Source organism: Marmota marmota, unplaced genomic scaffold, assembly GCF_001458135.2.
Source record: "Marmota marmota marmota unplaced genomic scaffold, marMar, whole genome shotgun sequence".
NCBI lineage: Eukaryota > Metazoa > Chordata > Mammalia > Rodentia > Sciuridae > Marmota > Marmota marmota.
In genome coordinates, this window is record NW_026000223.1 from 63294 (window position 1) to 82234 (window position 18941).

At 38.8% G+C, this 18941-nt stretch overlaps 2 pseudogenes; one reads left to right on the forward strand and one right to left on the reverse strand.

The window, feature by feature from the left end:
* Nucleotides 1-537: 537 nt before the first annotated feature.
* Nucleotides 538-3162, reverse strand: LOC107155325 (annotated as a pseudogene).
* A 4206-nt stretch (nucleotides 3163-7368) lies between these two features.
* LOC107155326 lies at nucleotides 7369-9945 on the forward strand (annotated as a pseudogene).
* Nucleotides 9946-18941: the final 8996 nt, after the last annotated feature.

The following is an 18941-nucleotide window of genomic DNA, read 5'->3' on the forward strand; positions in this document are numbered from 1 at the left end:
GGGAGAGAATTGAACAACAGCAGATGAGGTAGAGAGGGAAGATGGGAGGGGAGGGGAGGGGGGATAGTAGTGGATAGGAAAGGTAGCAGAATACAACAGTCACTAATATGGCATTATGGAAAAATGTGGATGTGTAACCGATGTTATTCTGCAATTTGTATTTGGGGTAAAAATGGGAGTTCATAACCCACTTGAATCAAATGTATGAAAGATGATATATCATGAGTTATGTAATGTTTTGAACTACCAATAAAAAAAATAAAATTACATAAAATATTTAAAAAAGTAAAGACAAAACAAAATAAACAAATACAAAAATGGTTACTTAGCAAAAGTACACCTTACAATCCCAACTGAGTGGTGAAACCCAGACACCTGCTTCACTCTGCTGGCTAGTGTGGCTGTGCTAAGACTCAGGAGCCACACACCAACCCTCTGCTCAGCTCCTGACCTTCGGGAAATCCACACATGTGCTATTTCCATCAGACTTCTTTGTGCTCTTCATTTTTGTGATGTGATTTCAAGTCTTCTCAGTGTTTATTTCCTCTGATGTTTTCCACAATGCCTCCTTGGGAAAAGCCCAGTTTTCCCATAGTGTTGTAATGTGCCTTTGGACCAGCCATCCTCTCACTTTTTATGAACAAACATAATATCTCCTTCAAGTCCCCAAGTTCTGCCTCACTTTGGGGAGGATAGAAAACCACCACCTAGGTGAACAGGCTAGATTCATTCATGACAGGACCCAGTGAGGAACATGCTTGATGAGGAGGTGCAGCAATGGGCCTGCAAAGTCCAGGGAGCTAGTCTTCAGATGGAAAGCTTCTTGGTTCAGGGCTGTTCCTGCTGGTGCTACAGTGACTGGGCCATTCCCATCCATGGGGCTGAAGCCGGCCCTGCCATGGCCTCCCTCCAAATGGTAGCTCAGGACCCATGGCTCCCTGTAGGGGTGACTCATCACCATTTAGCCCTGCTTCCAGCTCCACTTCAACTTCAGCAATGCTGGAGGGGATACTCAGGGCTTCCATTTGGTGGCAGAACCAGAAGGCAGCTTCAGTAACCCTGTTATTCTATTTTACTGTCCTTGTCAAGTTTCCTTGCTGAACTGCTCCCACGAGCTGATGAAGAATCATGTGGAGTTGTGGGACGTCCAGGGAGAATGGTCACTGTCTAGCCACTGGGCTTGGTTTCATGAGAGGCAGCGATGATACTTGGGGAGGTCAATTAAGTGGCTGAAGCACAGGCCAGTGAGGTACCGGCTTGACTGAAACTGACAGCAGCAGCATGGGCAGCAGAGCCTGCCATTGGTGGCAGAGGCTGTGGGGAGGCCAGCAAATGGTGGGACAGGCCCACAAATGCTGGTAGCATTCTAAACCTGGATGGGCATCAGTGCTCCTGTTTGGTATTCTTGATTATGTGCCACAACTGCCATCACTGCATTGCAGGCCTGGTTGACTGTAATCTGCCCAGGAAGGTGCAACAGGACCTTAGTTTGACCACTTATTTGGTTGTGAGCTGCTGACACTATAGCTGGAGAGACAACCATGGGTGTAGCAGCCACACCATTTCTCTGGAGCTTCTGGGAAGGCCCTCCTGCAGTGGAGGACTGACCTTTGTCATCCCCTAACTTGTCTGACCCACAGTAGACATAGGAAATTTAGCATGGGTAGCATTTATCACTTCCCTTCTGACAGATGCCACATAATTGCTAAGGAAAACCCCAATCTCAGTGGTATGCATTGACATCCCTTTGAACCAGCTATTCTGGCAATGATCAAACACTAAAATCAGCTCCCCTATTCCCAGTTCTAGCTCGTCTGCTTTCTGGGAGTCTATGGGTGGATAGCCACATACACACTGGGTGAGTCTGAGTTTGAAAATGTGCAATCTGTACAGTGGATCCATGGGTCCCATTTCAGCAGCAGGAACACCAACAGTAGTGTGGAGATGAGGACAATGACAGCCAGGATATGTGGTGGTAGAGGGGAGGATTCATAGTTCCAAGGGCAGCTGGAGGGGGGACATCTAACAGGAAAATGAATGAGGAGCCAGTTGTCACTGAGCTGCTTGGGAATGAGGTCACAGTTAACTCAGTGGTATTCATATGAATTTGAGAAGGGACATTGCAGGAATTCCAGACAGTTCACTGATTCTCGCAGCAGCTGTGGGGTTGCTGGATCTGATGAGGACAGGAGGGCTAATCTCCATGGAGTGGCAGTTCTGGGATGTATGGGAAGACTTCTTTGCCATGGTGAGGGAAGTGAAGGAGTGCCACTTTTCGTTGTTCTTCTTGGTGTCAGAGAGCTTTGGGGCAGTGCTGCTCTGGACTGTTGCTGAGGGACATTCTCCGCCATCAACTTCTGGCAGGGGATGCTTATCCCATTCCATCAGCTGTTTAGCAGCTGAGTTAAACTCAATGTGGGAAATCAGAAATATGCCTACTTTCTCTGCCAACATTCCTTCAGCCAAGTTTTCATCCACTCTGGGTATCACAGTCAGAAAAAATATCCTTTGCAAACAGAAGGCAATCTTTGTCTACTTCTTTGTCTTGTACTTAAAAGTCATAAAGTTCTTTGCACTAAGGTGGGGGTGGAGGTAATGGTTGAACAATGTGCTAAAAGTTGGTGGGGGAAGAGCCACGGGTCCCCCTGACTTGCCCAAGTTACCAGATTTCATCAACTTGTCGCAAAATGATGATGTCATTTTGGTGAATTTGAAGTCACCAGGTTCCTTTCCCTCATAGTTACATAATGCTTTGGCACATGGTAACTGAGGTGTACCCCTTACTGGGGGACTCCAGGCTTGCACCTGAGGCTGCTGTCCATACTGGGAACCCTGTAAATCATTTGTGCTACGATAAGCCATAGTGCTGCCCTGAGCTGTGAATGCATTTGTGCAGTTGGTCCCACTGCCCCCACCAGGGCTAGGTTTCCAAGGCCTTTGCTTGATGCTCTCCAGAATCCTGTCCATCAGGATGTCACTGGGATACTCCTCAACACCAGAGTCAACAAGGGTCCTCCACTCAGAACAACTGAGGGAACCTAGAATCCCCATCAAACATCACTTGCAAAACTTGTGCTGGCAAGACAAAACTTTTGCAGAAGCATCCAGGTACTCTAGACACACAGGACATTCCAAAGGATCCAAGAAGGCAGATTCATCCATCTTGATTTACTGTGCTGAGAAAGAGTCTTCAGAAATGTCCATAGTTGTGTGTAGCTCTTAAAATGTTTTCTGTAACATGCATTTCAGACTTTGCTCTTGTGCCTTGAGTGCTCCCCTTTGTTTTTAGGCCCTTGTGCAGCCCAGTCTTACCCACTGTTAGCTGTATCTCTGATGCCACGATGCCCTCAAGACTCTTCTATGCTGCCCCCCTTCATGCACACACACAAGTATGTCACTGCCTCCCACTTGCCAACCTTAAGTGTTATTTTTTAAATCAACAGAATGCTTGGTAGGTTTGAAACCAATATGTGAGAATTGGAAAATCCAACTTTTATGCCTGGCTTGATTATTTTGTGACTGTGTGACTTTAGGAAAGTGACATAACTTCTTTGTTTTCTTATTCTATGGTGGTAGAAAGAGTCCCTGTTGTAGAGAACAACAGGAACTACAGACAAAGCTACAGTGCAGTGCGCATTAGGATATAAACTCTAGACATGGCATGCTCTTAAACAAGAGCAGTAATGACAGTGTCTTGTGGTGATGGGCAGCTGACAGTGCAGAAATAGCAAGCACCATCACTCTTTCTGTGACAGCAGCTGGAAGACACCAAGGTAGATGGACCTGGATGCTTGACATTCATGACATATTTATGCCTCTCCCACTTTCCTTGCAGAACATCTCCCAGGACTTGTCCATCTGTACCTTTGTGCTAGAGCAGTTCCTCCTGGTGCAGAACTTGCAGGAGATGCTGGCTAACATGGTGGAGAAGCTGGAAGGGGCAAATACACTTTAGACTGGAGTTTTTTAGAGTGTTCAGCTGCTGTTGGATGGTGGCTCTTACAGGTATTGGAAATCATGTTTGTGGAGATAAGTCAATGACTTTAACTTGTGACTCCCTTGGTGTTGACCTTCTGCTTTACCCAGCACCCCATCATATCTTGAACATGAAAACAGAAATCCAAGTGCAATGTGATCTGTGCGGCTGCCTGTTGTGCTCATGGAAACAGCCTTTCTTGGGCATCTGTGTATCTCCCTGCATCTTCAGAGGTTTGTTCCTGTTTTGACCAGTTGTTTTGTGCATGGATCTTTGTTGTATACCATTATTTATTGTCAAATACTGTTAACTGTGTGGTTATGTTTTAAGCTGTTGTTTGATGAGGAAATTTTCATGGCACTGTTACATACTTTAGATATTGAAATCATGGTGATATGGTTTTAAGGAATTGTAAATTTGCAAATAGCTAATAATTTTCTTTTGAAAATTAAGACTTTTATTTCTGTCTTCAAATGCAGATATTTTCCTTCAAAAATCTATCTGGTTATTTTAATTACTTTCCATGTGACAAACTCTTACTGACTGGGTAGTACCCATTGGTAACAAATTCATTGTTTAGAATTAAGGAGAAGGGTAAATGGTCACATTTTTTGGTCTTCTCTATAATTTTTAAGGGCATTATAAGTGCTGCACTGTTGTTTAGTTTAATAAACTGGAGTATTTCCTGGAGTAGAACCAAAATTTTTCTTTTGTCATTAATGATCTGTGTATTGCTATCATTGTTGAATTATTATTCTAGTTGAGATCAGAATAGAGATTAATAATACATGGTTCCAAAAAAATGAATGATTAATTGTGTTGTAACATATAGTTTTACACATGTACAAAACTTATAGCTCTATATTTTAAAATATATTAGCATCACAGCTTAGGACTTTTAATCAGGCTGTGAATGAATTCTAAATTAAATTTTAACATGCATAATTTGATGAAAACTTAAGATAGGAAAGAGATGCATTTCATGGAGCTGGATCTTTCTTTCAGATGCTAGTATTTCTTAGGAAGAAAACACTGTCAAATAGCTCAAGGGAAAAATGTATGAGTTTTTAGGGGTGAGAAAGATTCTTATTTAAGCAGTTTTGATGATACCCAGGAGATATTCAAAATATTTTACAACTGCTTTGGCATAAATACCAGTGAATCAGAGTGGCTGGCAGCCAGAGTACTGGAGGTTGGGTGGTCTGAGTGATTTGTGTAGGATTCTTGGAGGACCCCTGGGGAGGTCCGCTGATGTACACCAAGAAGGATAGTTATTTTCTACTGTAAAAATCATGAGAGCTGATTTTCCCTCCGTTTATATTTGATTAATGGATGCTGCTGGAACTTACAATAGCCATCTTTCAGATTCCCTAGATGCCAATATCATCTCTCCTTGAGTCTTCTTCTGTCTCCTTCAAACTCCTTATGGTACTTTGATGGTGGGAAGCCTTTGTCAAGCAAATTGACATCTCTCAGTTAACAATTTATACACAGTACCTTCTCTGGAATGAAGATTCCCCATTTCCTAGGGTAACATGTGGCAAAAAGGAAACACTAATCTTTTTTGGGGGAGCAGAATACCAGGGATTGAACTGAAGGGCACTCAAACACTGAGCCACATCCCCAGCCCTAGTTTGTATTTTATTTAGAGACACAGTCTCACTGAGTTGCTTAACATATTGCTTTTTGCTGAAGCTGGCTTTGAATCACAATACTTGTGTCTTAGCACCTGAGCTGCTGGGATTAAAGCATACACCACCACACCCAGCTTACCATTTTCTAAATATAGGGTGCTACTGATTTCCTACAAGACAATGCTTGTATTTTATAAAGCAAAATTTTCAGTACTAGAATTTTGGTAGAAAATGAAATTACAAGTTGTAGAAAAGTGCACGAATAACTGTTTCTGAACTCTGGAAATGTTCAAGAAGTGCATGGGGTACTGCATCTGTCATCATCATCTCTGGTGATCTGGAGAATGATTATATTAATGGTGCAAAACTTTCTTAAATTTAAATAAGTGGTAAGACCAGGTGCCCATGTCACAGAGTGGNGGGTGGGGGGAGCAGAATACCAGGGATTGAACTCAAGGGCACTCAACCACTGAGACACATCCCCAGCCCTAGTTTGTATTTTATTTAGAGACACAGTCTCACTGAGTTGCTTAGCGTCTTGCTTTTTGCTGAAGATGGCTTTGAATCACAATACTCTGTCTTAGCTCCTGAGCTGCTGGGATTAGAGGCATACACCACCACACAGAGCTTACCATTTTCTAAGTATAGGTGCTACTGATTTCCTACAAGACAATGCATACATTTTATAAAGCAAAATTTTCAGTACTAGAATTTTGGTAGGAAATGAAATTATAAGTTGTAGAAAAGTGCACAAATAGCTGTTTCTGAACTCTGGAAATATTCAAGAATTGCATGGGGTACTGCATCTGTCATCATCATCTCTGGTGATCTGGAGAATGATTATATGAATGGTGCAAAACTTTCTTAAATTTAAATAAGTTGTAAGACCAGGTGCCCTTTCCACAGAGTGGAAAGTCTCAAAGGTAATTACCCCAGACTTCAATTTTTAACTGGGTGTGGTTCAGTATCTTATTACTATTTGATATGCTATCAAAGTTTCTTTGCCATTTCAAAATTATATAATCCTTCAAAGAGAAATTATTTTTAAGAATTCTTCCTTTTTTTCCCCTCTAGTTAAAAATGGGTAAAGGAGAGTGGAAATGAATGGAACAACATTTGATGTCTGTTCTGTCTGTCCATTTAATTATGAGAATAACTCTATTAGTGAATATTATTATTAGCATTACTAAAGTGTGATTGAGCTGCATGTTCAGATGAGGAAAAGGCTCAGGAAGTTGATTTGAAAGTAGGTAGATTGATACAGGTGCAGTAGATGCAAAGAAGCTACTCTCATTTAGTGGCTTTTACATCCAAACAAAAACAGCTCTGGAAAGTTAAGAGGAATCTGCAGCCTGGTTTCTGTGTATTTCACTTGATGGATAACTGCTTCTATTGGGGTATAGAACTAAAGACAATCGTTTGAGTCCCAGAACTGTTGCTTTTTAGTGGTATGCATTGACCAGTAATCTCTCTGAAACTTAGTATGATTTGTGTTGCTATAATTAAATATCACCCTTAGTAAGTTATAGAAAAAAATACATTTATTTAGCTCTTGGCTCTGGAAGTTCAAGAGCATGCTTCTGGCATCTGCTGAGTCCTACTGGGTTATAAGGTGGTAGAAGATAGCACATGGTGTGGTGTCAGAGGGAATAGCCAAAGTAGCCTTAGTGTGATGGAGGGGCATCGGCTGCCCCTCACCCCTACATGGGGTGGTCCTGGAAGAAGTAAGCAGGGTTGTGGTGTGCATTGTTGGAAGACATGGAAACACACCCTATTCCTTATGGCTGTCTGTGGGAGTTGGTGATATGTACAGCTATTGGGTTTTTTGTTGTTCTTTTGTTTATGTGGAGAAGTTATCAGTCTCTGAGAAGCAGGTATTGCATAAGAAGAGAAAAAAGCTTGCTCTAAAACACTCTGGATTAAATGAAGAAAAATGTGATCTACTTGAAAAAGTTATCCTTGTTCAAAAAGAGTATGAAGGCTTAGAGTCATATTTAAAGGATGATATTGTGGTGAAGGAGTCAATAGAAGCAGAAAATTTGGAGGCAATTTATGAAAACTTGGATAGGTTGGTATTTAAACTTGAGGATGAAATACTCTTTCTAGAAAAAAGAGCTAAAAGAAGAGAAAACTAAACATTCTCAACTGGATGAATTGATGGTGGATATATCAAAAAGGATTAAGTTCCTAGAAGATGCATCAAAGCCCCTCAGATCACAAATACCTGATGATAAAACAACCTTGAGACTATTTCAAATGAATGAAGGAGGATTAAAGGAAGCAATAAAAGAGGTTTTGAATGAAAATTCCCAACTTCAAGAAAGTCAGAAACAGCTTTTACAAGAAGTTGAAGTATGGAAAGAAAAAGCAAATGGTCTTAATAAACAGAAAATGACATTTGAACACTCTAAAGTACATGCAGAACAAGTTCTAAGAGATAAAGAAAATCACATTAAGTCTCTGACTGAACAATTGCTGCAGATGAAAGCTTGGGCTTCTGTGGTTGGAGAAGACCCAACAGATGATGGTAACTTGGAATTGGAAATGAAGAGTGTTGGTGCTCACTTAGAGGGTCAGCCAAAAGGAGATTTGAAGGATGATTTTATGCTTCTAAGTTAAAGACCTCTTTTAAAACCTTAGAAGGAGAACAAAATCAGGGCTGGGGATATGGCTCAAGTGCTAATGCACTTGCCTGGCATGCGCGGGGTGCTGGGTTCGATACTCAGCACCACATAAAGTAAAATAAAGATGTTGTGTCCACCAAAAACTGAAAAATAAATATTTAAAAAATTCTCTCTCTCTCTCTCTCTCTCTCTCTCTTTCAAAAAATAAATAAATAAAATTTTTACTTTATTTTCTGAATTCATTTAAACAAAGGAAGACCTTATAGAGAATATTAAAAATATTAAGACAGAGCAAGCATCTTTGCAGTCAAAAAATTCACAATTTAAAAGTGAGAATCAGAATCTGCAGCAGCAACTTAAAGTCATAATTGAAGTATATCAAGAAAATGTAATGAAACTCCAAAGGAAATAAATAGTAGAGGAAAATTACCAGGTAGAGAGAGAGGAGACACTTCCAAAATGGAGGAAAACATCAGCTATGTGACTAAATAGCTGGAGAACTTCAGAAGCCAAGTCAAAGATCTTGAAGAAGAATTGGAGAGAACCATTCATTCTAATCGGGGGCTGATTATGTACTATGAGAAAAAAGCATATGATAATGAGTTGGCAGCTCAGAGTGCTGAAAGATACCTCAGTGATTTAAGGAAACAAAATGCCCACAACAGACAAAACTTAACTTAAAATGAGTTTGAATTTAAGCTTGTAGAAAAAGACCCTTCTGCACTTGATGATTCAGATACAGCTTTTGGCAGAGAGAATTCCCCAAATGGTCCCTCACCATTGGGTTGACCTTCATCTGAAGTGAGAGATCCTCTTTTGGAAAAGAAGTGTCCACTCAGACTCTTACCTTTGCTTCCAAGGATAGGAGGAAGAGGCTGAAGAGGCTCAGAGGATTCTCTGGACCCTCAGATTATCAATGAAAGAAGAGAATCAGGCTATGACGGGATAAGTGATCCTCAGAGAGTGTCTTATAACATTGGGTCCCTGTCAACTCCATGGGAACAGAACCCTAAGTTGATGATGGCTCCACCAGTCCAACCATATTCTGATCTACATATTACTCTACTAAGGCAAGATGGATGTTATTCCAATTATAGTAGACCATTTGGACAAACAGAACTCAGAAGTTCTACTATTTTGCCTTTGGATAAAATGGATGGGCCTATGTCTTCAGAAATGGAATCCAGTAGAAATGATACCAAAGTTGATCTTGGTGATTCCAATGTGCCTGATTTATCTCTCCCTGCTGAAAATGAAGCAACTGGCTCTGGCTTTGCTTTCTCACCTTTCCCTCCAATCAGAGGTCCATTGTTTCCAGGTAATCCAAGGAATGAGTTCATGATAAGAGTAACTTTTTTTCCTCCACCTCCTCCAGGAAACATATATGGAGCATTTCAACAATATTTTCCACTGGGCCCACCCTCCACTCCATTCCCAATGGGATTGTGGTGTTTTCCTCATTATCTCCCCCCTGAAGAGCTGTATTTCCCCCCTCCCTCTCCCACATTCTGAAAGTAGAAGTGAGTTCCTTTCAGGGTTGATTCCAATTTCAAATGAGCCTGCTACTGAACATCCAGAAGCACAACAATAATCCTGACAATATTTTGTACCTGCCTTCAAAAGTACTTTATCTCTCATTTTTAGTTTAACTACTTTTACTCAAGTGATTATACTTTTGCTCCAATTGAAGCTTAATGGAATTACAATTATTAGAATAACATTTTGTAAATAAATATGGTTTAAATATGAATCTTATTAGTCAATTATTTCCATTTTATTTTATTCTAGATAGTGTAACTTAATTTGATTAATTTACTATTACATAAGCAACAATGGGAATAATATATACATAATCTTGCAGTCAGGGATATTTTAAAATCTAAACAAAGCTTTTGCCTCGATATAATTAAATGTACTTATTATGATTGCAGCAAATGTGAACATAACTGTATGCTTATTGAAAAATTTTAATTGATTTACAGTTTTATTTGCCATTGATAATAATAATTAAAATCAGGTAGTTTTTCCATAAGAGAAGAATAACTAGGGCATATTAAGAGTAAAGAAGAAAACACAACTATGTCATGTAAATAGGAGATTTCAAATGTAAAAAAAAAAAATCAGTTCTCAGAAAACTTTTCAAAATTGGAAACCACAATTTAAGTTCACTCAGCCCCCATTGTCCCTTATGTCCTTTATTTTATGCCATTTTTATAAAATTAAGAGTTGTATTGTGCTCTGAGTTAGGTCCCCGTTTTTATTTTCGTATTGAGAGGCATGTCTTGAGGGTACAATGTGCTCATTCAATGAAGACTTGTGTGGTAGAATGGGGAATTCCATAGGTTAAAATTACATTCCCATGAGTATAAAATTGTGCAAAACACAGGTTGTATATGCAGGAATTTATGTGTCTTTAAATAAGTGGCCTTGTCCATAGTGGCAAAGCAGAGTAATAAATGAGAAATCTAAGCAGATACATTTTTAGATCAATAGGTAATAGCCAGATAAACCCAGAATGAGTATCAGTGGAAATATGAAAAAAATAAGGATGAAAAGGAGGGAAATGTGTAATATGCACTTGTCAATGTGCATTAGAATGCAGGCCTCATGGATTGTCAGATTCGCACATAGGGGTCTGGAAGGGTGTACAGTAAAAACAATTATTGACAATGACACGAGCCTGTTTGGAAGAAATGGAAAACATCATCATTAGTGATTGAGCATTTTGATGAAAAAAATCCATGAGATTCTACAGCATCTGAAAATAAAAGATAGAGTGATCTCACAGCTGTATCTGTGTGGGCATTATTCTCTATCAAAGGTCCAGGAATTTTAGTGTGGCTGTGTATATGAGCAAGGAAGATGGGGGACATATGATGCTGTGAAAAAGTCTGAAGGGTTAAAAAAAGAGACAGTCAGTTGGAATCCAAACGAGGGGATGACACAGCTACAGAAATATGAGGAACAGGTTTAACTGTATATTAAGAATCTGCAACAATATTTAAAGAAGTAGAAAATAATCTCAATGCCAGGATAATGGCAATCAATTCAGCTTGCTGTGGAGAGATCTGAGGCAGGATCCTGCTGTTTCTTTAACAATTGTAAAGAAAAAGGAGAAAGTAATTGGGCTTCAGTTGTAATTTGTAATTTATTTATTTAAGAAACCATATTGATGAAACTTAATCCCAATTATTTTAAATTTAATTAACTTATTTTAATTATAAAATAATAATATCAGAACAATGTGATTAGCAGTATTAATAATCTCTTCTCTGTTGAAAAATTTAAGAAGCAGTGGATGTTATATTACATTTTAGACATTTTTTAGAAATAAAGATTTTAATGTCTGACCATCTAGAAAAAATTTGTGAGCTAGAATTTTAAAGACATCTATATTTTTATTTAATTAATTGATTTGAATTGAATTATTTGGCTCCATTTACTTATTTAAATTTCAATTCATGAGTGCAAATTTGTTTAAATGCCAGTTTGATACCAAGTATGTAATATATAGACAGGACAGGCCTGTATAATTGGAAATGTGAGGTATAAAATCTAATAGCCATGATGGACACTGAAATCAATGGTGATCATAGAGGTGGTGCCAGATGAAATTGCTAAGAAGCCTAGAATACCAACCTGTGGTCCAGTAATCATGAAGCTGATCTTTGCAAAACCAATTAATAGTAAAGAAGTTACAGAACAGACCAGTCAAGTATCACCATCAGTCATTGCAGATAGGGTTCTTTCAGAGTCTACCACTGGAACTCCATCAAAGACCATAACAAGACCAGCAGTTCCAGAGGAATTGGGAGCAGTTTCCAGAGGAATACTTGTCATAAATTGTGGTATGTTCACTGCTCCAAGAGTGGAAGTCTGCACAGCTGATTTCATTTCCTTATTTGGTGATTTCAGAGGTGAGATGGCTATTTTATTTGCTATCTGCATTGTAAAATTAAAAGTCAAATAAATAACAGCACATTCAGATATTGTTATCTGTCTTTGGGCTGAAAGTTATATTTTAAAATTGTGATTAACAGACAGTGGGCAGAGATTTCTGAGCCTCTTAAATAACATCTCAAGCCTGAAGTAAATGAAGTAAGTCAATTTTCTTTCCTGTGTCTAATCTTCCTCTCCTCTTAGTTTCAGCTGTACATAGTAGTCCAAGATCTGTGATTAAATGCTTCCAAATGCTGATTTTTCTAAAGATCTTAGTTTAGAAATTTCCAGTAAATTGAAAGATCTGTTTTTAGTAGGACCTTGTTAATATTCTTATTTTTATAATATTGTTATTATAAATACCCCAAATGTTGTAGTACTTTGTTGTATTTGATTGAACATAGAAATTGTTCTTCCAATTAATAGTCTATTGCTACGAGGTCTGAATGAAGAGCATTTATTACTAATGTGAGTTGTAGTATCAGCTACTCCACACCATTTTGTAGAATTCCTCTGTAGATTGCTTTGTACTCTCACAGAATATCGGGTTGAGTTGTCATTACAGAGCACTGGTTATGAGTTGTTATTTGTTTAACTGAATACATAGCTGAGGCTCTTTGCAGACTTTTTAAATGCTTTTTAAGGAGTTCTATAGCTAGTGTGTAGCATCTATAGTGCTGCAACCCAGGTTTTCTAATTTACAGTTGAGAACTGGTTTTCACTACAAAACTTGTCAAAGCATGTCCAGAAAATGAGATCCTTGCATTAACTAAACAACAGTTAGATGTTTGTTACATCAGAAAACACTTATTTGTTATCTAATTTGGTGTTGTGTGCATTGACTCTTAAAAATTGAGAAAGTGGATAAATGCTTAATAAAAAGAGCCAGCAGTTAAAATCAGTAGGAGAGATTGTAAATGTGTACATTGTTGATTGCCAGAGGAATTAGACAATATTCACCAAAAGTTTCATGATTAAGGAAAGATGATTATAGGATAAGAAGATTGAAAAAAGAGCTCATGCAGAAAAATAGAAGAGGAACTCCAATGCCCCTGTGGTAAGAGCAGCCATTCTCTGAGGCTGTGCTCAGTGAAGAGACTGTCCTTTGCAAGTTCATAAATTACCTCAATGTTTATGGTTTGCAGTGAAGTGTTTGTTATGTATCTTCTTCAAAAACTGAGGGAAAGTTCCCATGACTGTTACTCTGGTTAACTTTGGTTCAGTTCCATTCAATGTCATAAGGGCTCTTCCTGCTGTATCCAAAGCACTCTGAGTTTCCAGATTCTGAAGTGGAACAGTCGCCTAGAGACACACACATATAACACATAGCCCATTGCCTCAAGTAACTATTTCTTGATCCAAGATGCTTTGAAGGAACTTGAGCTTCATGTGGCTCCAGGAAGAGATTGAGCCCTGGGTCCCTGAAGTCCTGCTGCCATCTGCCCATTTCATGGGCTGTGCTCATAAATACTTCCTTGTGTTTTCTCAGGACCCCTTCTGGGCAAATAAAGTATTCAAGTGTATGTGTGTCTTTAGGAATTTATGCTCAGCTGTCTGGTGTGTTAAATTGGTAGTTTTCTGCATAGATTTTGTAGTTGATCTGGGATATATTTCACAGGAGCATCATGTAAGGGCTCTGTGTTATAGAATAACACCAGGCAGGTCCCCTCTGTTATTTATGTGTCCCTTTAACATTTTTTGCTTGCCATCTGCTAGCCTGGCTGTGCTTGATACTAGGGAGATAAATTCAGAAAGACCTTGGCCTAAAGGTGCTCTGTTTACCTTTTAGGACCTTTCTGTTTAGCTCAGTGAAGACACACAAATAGTTACAGAGAGAAAAAGAATACATAGGACTTTTCTGAGAAACTAGGAAGTTTCCAGGAGATAAATGTTAGCCCTGAGTCCAGTACCAGTTGGAAGCAGTTGGCGCAGGACCAGATTGTGGGCCGAGGAACCAGCATTTGTAAAGTGAGGAGGGGAAGGAATTGGGCATTTGCACTGGCTTTTAAGTAACATAGCAGGGACAACAGTGCTCTATGTACAAAGTAGTGGTAAGTCTAGCTACTCAGTCAGGAGCCATGTCACAGAGGTTTTGGGCAGTGTGCTTTTATTCTGTAAGGGGTAAGAGCTTGAATAATGCTGAGGAGGGAGGTAATATTCTCAGGTTACTACACTAGGGAAGCTGTACTGTTCTGCCCAGGGGATGGGCAGTGAGTGTCCCCACTCTGTATGGCCTGGGAACAGAGAGCATGATTGAAGGAGTTGGCTCAGAATTCAAGAAGGCTGCATGAAAGGGTAGGTTCCTGTTTCATTCCAGGCACCTGAGAGGACAGTGACATTCATTTTTCTCTGAAGCAGAAGTGAAGTAGTAGTTCCATGCAGGGATTACCTTGGGACTGACACACATTCACTTTTTATTTAATATTTAGATTTGAAGATTAGAGATTTCTAGAACTAAGTTTTAAAACTCAGTTTCATGTATAAGTCCTATACCTTTGTAATGATTGCAAGAAAGAAAAGAATGAAGACATTATTTCTAACTTGGTGATACATGAAGACTTTTTTTAAAAAAGTCCTCATTTGTGTTTGCAAAATTTTCCTTCAGCATTTAGAGAAACTGGTTATTATTCCCATGAAGGAATGTGTTTCCTAACAGCATATGGCTGTCATCCAGTGCCACTGTGGCACTAATGCTATAATTTTGGTTTTTAAGAAGATAGAAAATATAGTTACAAATGCAAGGATAGGGAATGTCTTCCTTACTCCTAAAATCTAAAATTTAGTTTAATGCCATGGCTGATAAGTTGGTCCTCTGTTATCTTTGGGTTCCACATCTATGGACTCAACCAACTGCAGATCCAAAATATTAAAGAAAAGTGATTTCATCTTCACTGAACATATGTGAACTCCTTTTTTTGTCATGATTTCTAAACAGTATAGTGTAATGACTATTTACCAATTAACTACTTTCTATCAGATTAATACAATAATTTAGAGGTAATTTAATGTATCCAGCTGGGTGCTATCAGGTTATATGCAAACACTGCCATTTTAAAGAAGGAGCTGGAGCATCCATGGGCTTAGGTATACATGAAGAGGTCTGGAATCAACTCCCTGTGGATTCTGAGAGACAGTTGTATACACTTCAAGGATAACTATAAATACTGGCTTTGTTAAGCTAACTGGTTTTGTTAAGGCAGTAGAGTGATTTGTGAGAGTAGAGATGACTTTCAAGGGATGAAATGAACATAAGTTTAGTACAGGTTAATCATGTTTTTTATTGATGTCTCTAATCAGATTAGTGCTAAAAAGAAAAAAAATTACAGCAAATTAAAACTAAGTAATTACCACACCCTCTTACACAGGATTTGTTTCAATTTATAAAACTTGTTAAGTGACTGCCATGCATCAGGCACCTTCTAGGTGTTTGGATAACATCAAAGAACAAAAGATTGTGGCTGGGATTGTGGCTCATTGGTAGAGCAGAGTACTTGCTTAGCATGTGTGAGGCACTAGGTTCCATTCTCAGCCCACCACTTAAAAATAAAATAGAGATATAGTGTCCATCTACAAATATTTTTTAAGAAGAACAAAAGTTGCAAATTCTTGTTCCTTTGTTCTTCTCTTCCAAGTGCAGGGAGACAGACAATAAACCAACAAATAGTTAAGGATCTAGTCTGTTAAAGGTATTGAGTATTTTGGACAAATATAAAGGAGTAAAGAGGGTGGGCATACTGCCCTGTGAGCAAGACCAGTGAGCCTCATGGAGAAACTGAGATCTGAGCAAATGCTGGAAGGAGTGAAGTGAGTGGCAGTGTAGGCATCAGGGGAAGGTTATGCATGGCAGAGTCCCACGGGAGCTTGAGGCATGGATGGGGGTTGACTGCAGGGAACACAGAGTATGGTGGCCTACTACTAACACATGATCTGACCTGGGCCAGGGATCCTGAGGCAGCTTCCCTGAGGCACAGCCCTGAGTGCTTCTTGCTCTGGCTCTCCACTTGCCACCCATTGAAGCACATTGCTTGTTTGATGCCTGAGAGTATTTTATTTCCTGTCATGTCCCAGGTTACAGATGACAATAAAAGACAGCACCCATGTCTGGTGGAGTTAATTTTCTAAGCTGCCTAATCAGGCACAGAATTACAACTTAAATCTGTCTCATTTTTCAATCTGACTTGCCTAAAAACAAACAAACAAAAAAAAACAGAAAGAAATGTTTTAGTTTAAATTAGCTATCAAGTTAGCTGAATTCCAGCTAGAACTTTCCATTAATGTGTAGGGGGTTTGGATGGATATTTGTTGGGAATTTGACTCTAACCCTGTTATGTTCTGTCTTTTTGCTCTACATCAGCATTTACCAAAAGGTATCCTACAGGTATTGATGGATGTTACAGAACATGGGAATTTTGTGATCCAATACAGTGCTACTCAGAGTATGGGCCAGGGACCAGGAACCAGGCCAGTCAAAACTGATTACTGGTCTGTGACAAACTGAGTAAAGATATTAAGAGTAAAAAATTAAACATTTTTTACCTGTTTAAGGGAAAAATTTAATGCCTGTTAAGCTAATAACTTGAAATGGTGGGTATGTATCCTTTATGACTTCATTTTGAAATGTTAATTCTTCTAGAAGTTTTATTGTATTTTATTAGAGATTCAGACCATGATGAAACTGGAAATTTAAAACTAGTCCCTTATCATGGACGGTTTTAGAAGTACTGATCTGAACTGTTTAAAGGGTGCTGAGTTAAAAGGGTTAAGTTAGTGAAATTTTTACTTCACACTTTTCACATCTGTCTACTGTCAGTAGCTAAGAAGGGTAGAGGCAGCCTTACCTGTGTCTAGGCATACTGAGTCACAGCACCCTTCAGAGAGTCCTCTGAGACTGCCTGTCTGAATAGTAGTCTTTTCTTTTGGGAAAAGTTCTGATGGGATGCTTTTTTTTTTTTTTTAATAATCTCGCAAAGGTGATTTTTGCTCATCACTGGCTTTCTACCTGTTGATCTCTTGAATTTTCCATCTTGTTTTGCAAAGGTAAAACTGGGGCTGGGTAGAATAAACGAATATATCTTCAAATTTATGTAAAAAGTTCAGAAAATGATTTTGAAAAGTCTGTGACTTTTTCTTTTGGCCCCTTTCATTTTTGATGACTTGTACAAATGGTTTTGTTCAAATAGATCACTTATCATGTACATTTTTGTTTGTTTTTTGGTTTCTGTTTTGCTAAGGATAAGGAGTTATTTTCACTGAAGCCATTTTACCAAGGATCCAGAACATAAAACTTAAACAGTGTTTCAGAATCTATAATTTGGGAAATAAATAAATTAGGCACAGACTGTGTATCTGTTCTAGTAGTTTGTTTGTATTTGTTTTGCTTTGTTTTGAGTTCTGGGGGTTTTACCCAGAGGCACTCTGCCATTGAGCTAATAACTCAACATTTAAAATTTTTGAGACAAATTCTATTTAAAGTTGGTCTTGAACTTGTGATCTTCTTGCTTCAGCCTCTGGGTAGCTGGGATTAGAGGTGTCCCCAGTTTCTACTGGTAACTTAAAAGAAGGAGGAATACATACCAATCAAGTAACATTTTTTTTTTATCACATTGATTACACATCCACATTTTTACATGATGCCATAGTTTATTTTTGTTTTGTTTTCTTGAACTTCTGCTTGGTAATACGGTGGCAAGGAATAGAGGCAAAGTGTTCTATAATCCTATCAGTAGGTCTCATTCTTTAGGTGAGCCTGTGCACTTCACCTGTGCCCTTCAGTTTCCTATCTTGCACCTTAGGTGAGACAGGATGTCTAGGATGGACTAGAGTTAGATGCTTCCCTTCTCTCCAGTGGAAGAAAGGCTCTGACAAAACTTCAGGTTATATGCTGATTATGATTTTTTTTTCCTGAAGGCAATTCAAGCAAGAGGTATCTAAAATGCCCTTCTGGCTATCTGAAATATTTCAAAATTATTCCTTTTGTACTCTTCTTGCTGGAAACCTGAGGGTTTTTTTCTCTGGTATGCACAGTGGGAGATCTGGATGAACAAAATGTGAGTCTTTCCTATGACAGGATATCTCTTGAATTTTTTTATTGGTTAATCAAAACATTACAAAACTCATGACATATCATATTTCATACATTCGATTCAAGTGGGTTATGAACTCCCATTTTTACCCCAAATACAGATTGCAGAATCATATCAATTACACATCCACGTTTTTACATAATGCCATATTAGTAACTGTTGTATTCTGCTACCTTTCCTATCCTCTACTATCCCCCCTCCCCTCCCCTCCCATCTTCTCTCTCTACCCCATCTGTTGTAATTTGATTCTTTCTCTTGTTTTTTTTTCCTTCACCCTCACAACCTCTTATATGTAATTTTGTATAACAATGAGGGTCTCCTTCCATTTCCATGCAATTTCCCTTTTCTCTCCCTTTCCCTCCCACCTCATGTCTCTGTTTAAAGTTGATCTTTTCCTCCTGCTCTTCCTCCCTGCTCTGTTCTTAGTTGCTCTCATTATATCAAAAAAAGACATTTGGAATTTGTTTTTTAGGGATTGGCTAGCTTCACATAGCATAATCTGCTCTAATGCCATCCATTTCCCTGCAAATTCCATGATTTTGTCATTTTTTAGTGCTGCATAATACTCCATTGTGTATAAATGCCAAGTTTTTTTTTTTATCCATTTATCTATTGAAGGGCATCTGGGTTGGTTCCACAGTCTAGCTGTTGTGAATTGTGCTGCTATGAACATCGATGTGGCAGT